Here is a 9948-nt window from a genome sequence, read left to right as displayed (position 1 = left end):
CCTAGTAATGGGGATACAGAGCCTGAACTGTCCGTCTTCTGTAACCAGGCAAGGCTTCCAGCGGTGAGACAGGGACAACAACCCTGCCACAAAACCTTAGACCTACAAACTGTCCTGCCTGCAAGATGGTTGCCTTAATGATGGCACAGAGCTTGTGGGAGTGGCCAATCAATGACTGTCTAATTTGAGACCTGTGTCACAAGAGGGAGCCCACACCCAACATTGTCTGGATGACCAGGAACTGGAGGCTGGATATCCCAGAGACCTAGGGTGGAACCAAACATGACTGACCACAAAAACAAAGATAATAAAAAAATCAATCAATGAAATGATTCCTAATAACATTCTGCTGTACTCATAGATGGATGCCTTGTCCAGTTGTCATCAGAGAGGCTTCCTCAGGCAGCAGATGGCAGCAGATGCCGAAAACCCATAGCCAAACATGAGGCAGGAAAAGGGAACCCAGGTTGGAGGTCTCCATCAGGTCCCTCCCCTGAAGTTTAGGGAGCCCCATGGAAGAGAGGTAGGAGGAATTGTGGAAACGAGAGGATTCAAGAACACCAGGAAATTATGGCCCAAGGGAGCAATTAAGCAGGGATCATGGGGTTCACAGAGACTGAAGCAGCAGTCATGGAGGCTCCATGGGTCTGCACTAGGTCTTCTGCATCTGTTATGGCTCCTGGCTTGGCATTTTTGTGGAACTCCTGGCAGTGGGAGTTGGGGTGTCTCTGCCTTTTTTGCCTGCTCTTGAGGCCCCTTTCCTCCTAGTGGTTTGCCTCACCCAGCCTTGAAGTGAAGGTTTGTGCCTGTTTTTATTGTATCTTGTTGTGCCATGTTCTGTTGATGTCCTTGAGAGGCCTGCTCTTTTCTGGGGGGAGACGGGGAAAGGATTGAAACTGTGGGAGGGGGGAGGTGGATGGGAAACTGGGAGGGGTGGAGGGGAGGAATCTGTGGTCAGAATGTATTGTATGAGAGAAGAGTAGAGGAGAGTTTTGTTCCCCTTAGTGCATGGCCCAATAAATAAAAATATCTAATGAGTGAACAAAGGTTAGTGTTTTCCCTTCAGAGTTCCAAGTGTATTTATCCAGCACTTACATCAAGTTGAGAAAAGACTCTTCCAACTCTCACAGATCTGTGCTGAAGACATATTCTCCTATTTGCAGTTCCCACTGTGTGCCAGGGAATGGTCTCCTTCTTATCAAAAACATCTTTCATTCACTCAGAAACACATTTGCCTGAAGTTTCCAAATACTGGGGAGGGATTCACTACAATTGCTATGTGATCTGAGGGCTATAGCCCTGGTGGTTCTGGATGTCTGGTAAGGTAACAGTCATAACTGTTAATTAAAGAAAAAATAGAAAGATAAATTTCAATAGCTTTAATTGATTTCTAATGAAGAAACGGATAGTGTTACTGTAGGAACAAGGCTAGGTCTGGCAACTGAATGATACACTCCTTATCTGGGTGCCACATGTTAGCAGAGAGACTAATGGAAAACCAATACTGATAAAGCAATTTTTTTATTGGTCTCTGCTGTAAATCAATATGTAGAAATTACTTTTGGTTGATTTTTAAATAATTATTTTTATATTATTGATTTTTCGACAGTGTGGTAGAAGTTGTAGCTTATCATGTAGAATGGAGCCCAGTGTGAAGAGCACAGAACATCACATCAGTAACAACAAAGCAGCATGGTCTTTTGACTTTGGAAGACTGACAGATGGAAGCATGGGGAATCGAAATTGAGGAGAAACAGCAGGGGCAGAGAGACCTTAATGGTTGTGCGGGCTGGTTTTGCGTGTCAACTTCACACAAGCAAGGGTTACCAGAGAGGAAAGGAACCTTAGGTGAGGAAATGCCTCTTTGAGATCCAGCTGTAAGGCATTTTCTCTATTAGTGATCAACGGGAGAGGGCCTTGCTCATGGTGGGTGGTGCTATCCCTGGACTGGAGGTCCTGGGTTCTATAAGAAAGCAGACTGAGCAAGACATGGGAAGCAAACCAGTAAGCAACAGCCCTCCATGGCCTCTGCATCAGCTCTTGCCTCTAGGATCCTGCCCTGTTTGAATTCCTATCTTTACTTTCTTTAAAGATGGGCAACAATGTGGAAGTATAAGTGGAATAAACCCTTTCCTCCCTGTCTTAGGGTTTCTATTGCTGTGAAGAGACACCATGACCATGGCAATTCTTATTAAGGAAAACGTTTAACTAAGGTGGCAGCTTAAAGTTCAGAGTTCAGTCCATAATCCTCAAGGTGAGGACCACAGCAGCATGCAGGCAGACATGGTGCTGGCTCCATCTTGATCAGGAGGCAACAGGAAGTTGACTGTGGCACTGGGTGGTATCTTGAGCATAGGAGACCTCAAAGTCAGCTCCCACAGTGACACACTTCCTCCAACAAGGCCATCCCTATTCCAACAAAACCACACCTCCTGATAGTGCTATTCTCTGAGTTTATCGGGGCCATTCAAACTACCACACTCTACAACTTACTTTTTGGTCATGGTGTTTCATTGCAGCAATTGAAGCCACAACTAAGACAGTGATTAACTTGAAGGGATCTAGGATCACCTGGGAGGTGTGCCTCTAGGCATGCCCATGAGTAATTATCTTGATTGGTTTATGAGGTAGGAAGACATCCTTGACTGTATAAAGGGGAAGCAAGTAGTTGAGTGCACACATCCGTTACTCCCTCCTTCTTGGTTGTAGATACCATGTAACCAGCTGCCTCCTGTGGTTATGACTTCCCTGCCATGATGAATTGTACCCTGGAACTGAAAGCCAACGTAAACCCTTCCTTAAGTTGTTTGTCCAGGTACTTTTATCACCAAGGAACTTTGGGTTTTAGTTGGCCGTCCTCGCAAGTTGCTTCACTTGGTTATCCCAGCAGTCTGGTGAGGTGTACAGAGGACAGCCAATAGACTTTCTTCAAGAAAACCAGCTGCTAAAAAATGACAGCTCTGGGGCTCCAATTGAGGCTCTTAACTTGTGAAGGATTTTTGTTCCTCTACCAATTGATTCACAGTAGCTAAAAAACAAACTTCTTCTAGGTTCTTTCTATACAGAAAGAGAAACCTTGTCCGTGTTTCTTCACCCTGGACTCTACTAAAAGCTTCAGGCTGTACATGGAAAACTGCTGGATTTTTAGAAATCAGCCCACGAGAGGGACTTATGGTGCCACCTAGCGTCCATGATTGGACTTACCCACAAAGAGGCCATCTGCACTCTGAAGAATAATTTATTTAAGGAAATTGCAGTGATGGGTGAAGTCGTGGGTTATGTTAAACCCAACACATTCTTTAACACTGCATAATTATGAAGATAAATGGGAGAGACAAGTAGGCTTATGTAGGAGACTTCCAGGGCGTCGGACAAGTTCACAAGTTCAGGTTTGAATACAATGAAACATGTATTAAAGATGCTTCCTGAATTGTAACATTCCACACTAGTGTTAGGTACAGTTACTATTTTACAAATACTGGTGCAGACTTCTTATACAGTGTTGCTGTGTCACTGAAGTAAGAGGAAGGAAGTCCAACCCAGCATGTGCAATTAACAAAAAGCAACTGTGTGTCATTTATTTTTATCTAGGGGAGGGGACAGAACTGGCTTGGAGGAGCCGCTTCTCCTAAAAAGCATCTGCTCCCACTTAGACCCACAGGTAACTAAAAGCAAGATGGAAGTCAGAGCTTTGGTTTTATTTTATGTCTGTCTGCTTTACTTCGGCTGAAACCTCAGACATGTCATTGTCCTAACCCTTCCTCTTCAGTGACCCTAGATTACAGGCACTGTAAAAGTCCCAGAAAGAGTCTTACATGGATGAAAGCAATGATTTAGGAGGGTAAAGCTGCATCCTGAAGCAGAAGTGGCTATCTCCTGAGGACCAGATTGAACTTCCCAATTTCCTGATAGTGAAGTGATCAGGACTTCTCAGACCAACCTAGAAAACCAGAGGGGGCTGCAGTCAGCCAATCACACCCTTATCAGAACTGTTTAATCACCCGCACGAGGATGCAGCCGTGAACCCTCGCCTGCGGGTAGACCAGGAAGCAGAGAAGGTAAACCACACACTCATATGACATTTCTGCTCCTTTCTCGTTCGTTCAGTCTCAACACTCAGCCCATATTTAAGATGGGCCAGCATCTTGGCTCTGGCAACTCCAACAGAACTGGCTCAACCACCATTGCTATTATGCACACTCAAGAGGTGAGGAATAGTGAGTAACCAAGGTCAGTGTGACCCTGGGGTGAGGGGACATATGGAAGAGTCTAATAACCTGTCTGTCTTCAGGTACTGCGGGAGCTTTGAATCTAACCAGAAAAGGGGTTGAGAGGAGGTACAAGAGACACACATAATTAAGCTAGGCGTAGTCCCCTTGATGACTCTTAGTTCTGGTGTTGCAGGGCTATCTTAAGAAGCCATTATTGTTTAAGGGGATAAAACTGGTTCTCAGGAGATCATTGTTGCTGAGCATAGCTGCTCTTGTGGATAATTGGCTGTGCAAGGGGGATGGTTTGTGTTGGGAAACTCTACTCTCCCAAGAATCTAAAGTGACTTCAGGTTTGAGTCCAAAGATGTGAGCCTTCCTCTTTGGATTGGGATTAAATGGGCTGGATTGACAGACACTGAGCAACCCACACTCCAATGCAAGTGGAAGCTGACCTAGCACAAGGTCCCCTGCACAGGATGAAGGCAGAAGTGCCAGGCTTTGGTTCCTTTGCTTCCAGCTGCCCCTGGTGGAAAGACATAAACCTTTAACGAGTAGCTCATCTCAATATGCTAGTAAGAGAAAATGTTCAGAACTGGCAGCATTCTGCCTGTGTTCCAGACACAAGTTCCTGGGATTTCACTAAAACAAAAAGTTATTTCACCTTGGTTAGAAGGTGATTTTTCAAAATTCATATTTTTTTTTAAAAAAAGAAAATAAAGGCAGAAAGGAGACATGAAGCATAAAGCAGATATATGACATCATCAGCACTGAATATGCTTTTGGTAAAAGAGCTTAAAGGCAAATGCTTTTATGAGAAAAAATGAGATTTTGTTCTAAAGGATTTTTACAAATGGAAAATGAAATGTGAGGGCAGAACTGGAAGACAAAGTATTTTATAAGGCTGTGGAAGGTAAGACGTCAGCAGAGTGTCTGCCTAGCTGTTTGTGGCGGCACACACCTCTGATCCTGACACTCGGGAAGACACAGGCAGAACCTGGGAGCCTGAGGCCAGCCTGATTTACAAGCCAGGTCTAGGACAGCCAGGGCTGCATAGTGAGACTTTATTCTCAGTATCTTGTACATATGTATATATGTATTTTTATAAAACCTGGCATAATGAAAGTTATTAGAAATTACTTAGATAAAAATTAAACATTAACATCAAACTAAAACTGAACTTCCTCTCTTAGGGTTACTATTGCTGTGATGAAACACCGTGACCAAGAGCAAGGTGGGGAAGGAAGGGTTTATTTGGCTTACACTCCCACATCATAGTCCATTATCGGAAGAAGTTAGAACAGGAACTCGCGCAGGACTGAAACATGGAGGCAGGAGCTGACGCAGAAGCCATGGAGGAGAGCTACTTACTGTTTGCTCATCATGGCTTCCTCAGTCTTTCTTATGGAACCAGTACCATTGCCCAGGGTGTGGTAGCACACCCACAATGGGCTGGGCCCTCCCACATCAATCACTAATTAGGAAAATGCTCAACAGGCTTGCCAACTGTCAGATGTTAAGGTGTTTCTCCGTTGAGGCTCCCTCCTTTCCGATGACTCTAACTTATGTCAAGTCTACATAAAAGTAGCCAGCACACTTCCTACTTACAACACTGGGTGCTTATATTTCAACAACAACAATAATAAAAACTGGCTTAGGGAACAGGGATTCTTTTTCATCCCTGTACTAAATGATCTGTTTGACTTGGTGATTAGATTTTATTCAAGTGATGTGTGTTTTATATCCTCCCATTAGATTGAAATCTTCCCTTATCAAAGCCACTTCTTAGCAGTAGAAAAATTTCTATTAGAAAGAAGTATGCCTCCTTGGGGAATTCCTGATAAATTCCACAGTAATAGTGGACAATTATAATAGATAGATATTTGAATCTACTTGTTAGCATCTGTCCTATTGTGTAGAATTTTCACTGTGTCCCTGACCTTCATTTAGTTTGGACTGGTGATTAATTGAACAATGGTATACTTCACACACACCCACACAGAGAGAGCTTCTTCAGTTACACTTTTTTTTTAAATATTTTTTTTTATTTATTATGTGTACAGCATTCCTTCCATGTGTGCCCCACAAGCCAGAAGGGGGTGCCAGGTCTCATTATAGATGACTGTGAGCCACCATGTGGTTGCCGGGAATTGAACTCAGGACCTCTGGAAGAGCAGTCAGTGCTCTTAACCACTGAGCCATCTCTCCAGCCCCTTCAGTTACACTTCTCTGAGCTTTCTAAATCTAAGCTCTATCTCTCTTGGAAAACACCAGTTATCTCTGTATAATTTCTGGGGATTCTAGGAAAACAGAGATCCATAGGAGCCATTGTGCTGAAGGGAAATATTATAAAAAGGGAAAGTTTTTAAATGTTAATGAAAAATTCAGAATAGGATGAAGAATCCTTCCATAGTTAACTCCCAGAAATCAGAGAACCAAGTGAACTCAGATTTCTAACCACTTTACTTCGACGCTATTATTTCTAAATTGTAACTGGGTCATTTTGTCAATTAAAAAAGACATTGCACTGAGGACTCTTCCCCTTGGATGGAAAGGACCCTATCAAGAACTTCTAGTCACTTCTCTGTGACAGGACTTCAAGAGACAAAATTTTGGATTCAAATTCCTCGTCGTAACGTTGTATTAATTTCTGAGGATAGACTCGTGTGGACTTGAGAAATGCCAGATGGCAACCCTTCAGTTAGAACATTGACCACTGAGTACTCTGGTTAACTGAACTCAAAACCTGACATTCTAATAATTCCCCCACTATTATATTTGTATTTAGATAGTCTAAAATTATCTTAGATGTTTAGAATTAGCTTTAGTACATTTTCCTAAATGACAGAAATCATACAGATCTGACTTGAGGATGATGGCATTATACCCTCTCATCAGTCATGTTTGTCACGGGTGTCGGTTACAAAGACTGCCTGCCTTGTATAAAGCATGCCTTCGTGCTCTGTTTCTTTTTTATTTTAATTATTAATTAATTTTGAGACAGGGTTTCTCTGTCTGTCTGTCCTGGAACTTGCTCTGTAGACCAAGCTGAGCTGAACTCACAGACCTACCTTCCTTTGCCTCCCGGGTGCTGGGATTAAAGGTATGTGCTCATCCTTTTCAGTACCATTGCAAAATTCTTACTAAGTACAATTTGGAAAGAAGCCAGCTATTATGTGGGCAGAAACCTACTTTAAATCTTCCAAAAGGATTTCTACCTGGTGGTAACTCTCTTTAAATCTAAACTCAGTGCCCAAAACAACCACACTCTTTCTTGCTAAGAAAAAGGGAAGAATATTAAATAGGTTTGTTTAACCAGTTGGATTACCATACTGCCTGCAGTTGGTATTTAAAGTGTTAAGATACAACAAAGGAAAGGTTCTGGAAAGTTCTGTGGTATGTTCATATTTCTGCCTACCTGGACTCTACTATTTTTTGTTTGAGATACCCAAAGATTTACTCGAATCATTTAAAAAAAAGTCTCCAATGACAATATAAATGTGTTTTTAATGAAAATTGTTTTTTTTAGTTACTTTTCTGTTTCTGTGATAGAACACTATGACCAAGGCAACTTACAGAGGGGTGAGTTTATTTTGATTTACCATTCCAAAGGGTAAGAGTCCATAATGGCAGAGTAGAGACATGGAGGCTGGAGGAGGAAGCTGACAACAGCTCACATCTTGAAGCACAAGCACAGAGAGAGTTGATTAGAAATGGTGTGAGTTCTTAACCTCCCAAAGCCCACCCCCAGGTCATACTTCCTCCATCAAAGATGCACATCCTTAAACTCCTCCAAACAGCGCCACCAGCTGGAACTGTTCAAATACATGAACCTACGAGGGATGTCCTTACTCAAAGCCCCACAATTGGCCAAATGTCTGAGCCAAAAAGGCTTCTCTGGAGATACAGGAAGTGGGCTAGGAGTTTTAGGGCAGAGTCAGTCTGCTGAATATAATAAAGAAGACCATGGCTTTAAACGGGGCTCATGTTCAAAAATAGGAGGTATAGAGAACATGCCATTTCAAAAAGGAAGACAAGTGTAACCCAAACAACTATACAACTCAAGAGCCCATGTTGCCAATGAGCCTTCAGTATGTGTTGTGGGGTATTAGTACACTATGTGAAGATGTATTTGCTGTGATTGGTGCAATAAAAAGCTGAATGGCCAATAGTTAGACAGGAAGTATAGTCGGGATGTCTGGAGAGAAAGAGGAGGAGGAATCTAAGCACACAGGAGATGCCAGCAGACATGGAGAGGAAGAGGAGGTACAAAAGAGGCCCATGGTACAGTTAGCTGGGCCTGGAAAAATATCATAAATGTTGGCTTACTTCTGGTTGCTGAGAGAAAGCTTGGTGATCAAGGCGACTTACAGATAAGTCTGTTTTGGTTTATAGTTCTGACTAGCAGGAAGCAGCAGGCATAGGGGCATGGGCAGGAAGCTCCTATTGTCAACAACAGGCAGAAAGCAGAGAGAAGGAACTGGAAGTGGCAGGAGGCCTTTAATCTAAAACCTGCTTTTACCATAGACTTGCCCCAGGTCGCAGCAAGGCTGCTCTACCTAAACCTCCCCCAAGAATACTACCACCTCGGGACCAAGTGTTCAAGTGCCTGGAACACTTCTCATTCATACAGAGCAATGGGCATGTTTTTACCAGTGAATAGGTGGGCAATATTACAAAATATCCCTACTAGATTGTTTCCCTTTGTGATTCTAAAATAAGAATTAAAATTTTGTTATGCTCACAAAATCTATAGAATCCTGGTTCTACAAGTCTAGTCTATCACTAATAACTGGTAGGGCTGGAGAGATGGCTCAGTGGTTAAGAGCATTGCCTGTTCTTCCAAAGGTCCTGAGTTCAAATCCCAGCAACCACATGGTGGCTCACAACCATCTGTAATGAGGTCTGGTGCCCTCTTCTGGCCTGCAGACAGAATATTGTCTACTAAAAATTCTACAGATATCCTTAGATCTTAATTTTAAGACATGTAATTTATATGGCATTATAAATAAATATTGGTATTTTTGTTTGGGAATCTTTTATTAATTAAAATTACTTAAACGTTTTACTTATTATAACAATTAGTGAAAATTTAACCAAAACAATACATTGCAAATTTTGAAAATTGTTATATATACATAATAACTTTTATTGAATATATTTTTCTGAAAAATTGTTGATGAATGGTAGTTATTGTTAGAAGCAGATGGGATTTAATTACAACTCTATCCCTATTTGAGAGATTGAGAGACAGAAGTACTAAGAAATTCAGAAACAGTTGCATATGGAGGCTTGTTTTAACAAAATCAGTTCTTTGAATGTCCAAATTCCACCCCAAAAATACAACAGTTGGGGGCAGGAAGATGGTTTATTGGGTAAAGCGCTAACTGCACAATCATGAAGACCTAGGTTCAGAGCTTCAGCATCCAGATAAAAAAAAACTAGGCAGGGCTAGAGAAGATCACTGGCTGCTCCCTCAGAGAATTGGTTGATTCCTAGAGCCAACAAGGAGGCCCAAGGCCATTTGTAAGCCCAGTTCCAGGGAATGCAATGTTCCCTTCTGGCCTCCAGATGGCACCAGACACAGATTTGGTACAGACATACAAGCAGGCAAAAACAAGCATTAAAAAAAAATTGTGAGGGCTGGAGAGATGGCTCAGTGGTTAAGAGCATTGACTGCTCTTCCAAAGGTCCTGAGTTCAATTCCCAGCAACCACATGGTGGCTCACAACCATCTGTA

This window comes from Microtus oregoni, unplaced genomic scaffold, assembly GCF_018167655.1.
Source record: "Microtus oregoni isolate MIOR12 unplaced genomic scaffold, Mior012 000040F_ref0000088, whole genome shotgun sequence".
Lineage (NCBI taxonomy): Eukaryota > Metazoa > Chordata > Mammalia > Rodentia > Cricetidae > Microtus > Microtus oregoni.
Note: the sequence above shows the minus strand (reverse complement) of the source record.